We start from the raw sequence: 2,122 nt of genomic DNA, 5'->3' as shown, positions 1-2,122 counted from the left end.
GGATTTAAGAGAGAGATAGATAGAGCTCTAGGGGCTAGTGGAATCAAGGGATATGTGAAAAAGACAGGCACGGGTTACTGATTGTGGATGATCAGCCATGATCACAATGAATGGCTGTGCTGTCTCGAAGGGGCGAATGGCCTCCTCCTGCATCTATTTTCTATGTTTCTATTCTTCCTGCATATCATATCATATTGTAGCGACCATAGAGAATGGTCCAGGTAGTCGAACCCTCGGATTGGCCAGCGAGGTCACGTGGGAACGCGACCATGGGGATTGGTCCAGGAAACGACATCGCTGATTGGCCAGCGATGTCAGGTGCGCGTTTGGCGCCCGTTTTAGCCAGTTCGGCGAAGTCTTCAAGGAAGACAGTAAGTTTATATTGGTTGTCCTGTAACTTGTTGTTTTGACTCTGTATTCGTGTATTGCGGCTGCAATAAACTTCGTCTACAACTAGCAAGTTTCGGACTCGCCATAATATCATATATATACAGCCGGAAACAGGCCTTTTCGGCCCACCAAGTGCGTGCCGTCCAGCGATCCCCGTACATTAACACTATCCTACACACACTAGGGACAATTTTTTTTAACATTTACCCAGCCAATTAACCTACATACCTGTACGTCTTTGGAGTGTGGGAGGAAACCGAAAATCTCGGAGAAAACCCACGCAGGTCACGGGGAGAACGTACAAACTCCTTACAGTGCAGCACCCGTAGTCAGGATCGAACCTGAGTCTCCGGCGCTGCATTCGCTGTAAAGCAGCAACTCTACCGCTGCGCTACCGTGCCGCCCTAGATTGTCTAATCCTTTTATAATTTTATACGTCTCTATAAGATCCCCTCTCATCCTTCTAAACTCCAGTGAATACAAGCCTAGTCTTTCCAATCTTTCCTCATATGACAGTCTCTCCATCCCAGGGAATAACCTTGTGAACCTACACTGCACTGCCTCAATAGCAAGACGTCCTTCCTCAAATTAGGAGACCAAAACTGCACACTATTCTCCACATGGGCCCTATACAACTGCAGAAGGACTTCTTTGCTCCTGTACTCAAATCCTTTCGTTATGAACACCAACATGCCATTAGCTTTCTTCAATGCCTGCTGTACCTGCATGCTTACTTTCAGTGACCAGTGTACAAGGACACCAAGGTCTCATTACACTTCCCCTTGACCTAATCTGACACCATTGAGATGATAATCTGCCTCCTTATTTTTGCCACCAAAGTGGATAACCTCACATTTATCTACATTATACTGCATCTGTCATGCATCTGCCCACTCACTCAACCTGTCCAAGTCACCCTGCAACCTCCTAACATCCTCTTCGCAGTTCACACTGCCACCCAGCTTTGTGCCATCCGCAAACTTGCTAGTGTTACTTCTAATTCCATCATCCAAATCATTCATATATATTGTAAATAGTTGTGGGATAGGACCTGAATTAGACCATTCAGCCAATCAAGTCTACTCCACCATTCAATCATAGCTGACCTATCTCTCCCTGCTCACCACATTCTCCTGCCTTCTCTCCATAACCTCGGACACCCGTACTAATCAACAATCTATCTATCTCGGCCTTACAAATATCAATTGACTTGGCCTCCACAGCCGTCTGTGGCAAATAATTCCACAGATTCACCACCCTCTGTCCAAAGAAATTCCTCCTCATCTCCTTCCTAAAGGATCGTCGTTTAATTCTGAGGCTATGATCTCTAGTCCTAGACTCTCTCATGTATTGGAAACATGCTCTCCGCATCCACTATGTCCAAGCCTTTCACTATTCTGTTTGTTTCAATGATGGTTCCTCTCTCATTCTTCTAAACTCCAGCGAGAACAGGCCCAGTGCCAACAAAGGCTCATCATATGTTAACCTATTTATTCCTGGGATCATTCTTGTAAACCTATCACATGTTAAGCAAAAAAGCAGTCAGCAAAACTGACTATACATGATCACATTCAAGCCGTCCACAGAGTACAAATGCAGGATAAAGGGAATGACCTTTAGTGCAAGATAAAGTCCAGTAGTCCAATTAAATATAGTCCGAGAGTCTCCAATGAGATTGATGGTAGGTCAAGACAGCTCCCTTGTTTGCGATATTTCTACACACAATATACAT

Source organism: Rhinoraja longicauda, chromosome 3 (assembly GCF_053455715.1).
Source record: "Rhinoraja longicauda isolate Sanriku21f chromosome 3, sRhiLon1.1, whole genome shotgun sequence".
Classification (NCBI taxonomy): domain Eukaryota; kingdom Metazoa; phylum Chordata; class Chondrichthyes; order Rajiformes; family Arhynchobatidae; genus Rhinoraja; species Rhinoraja longicauda.
This window is presented reverse-complemented; position numbering follows the sequence as displayed.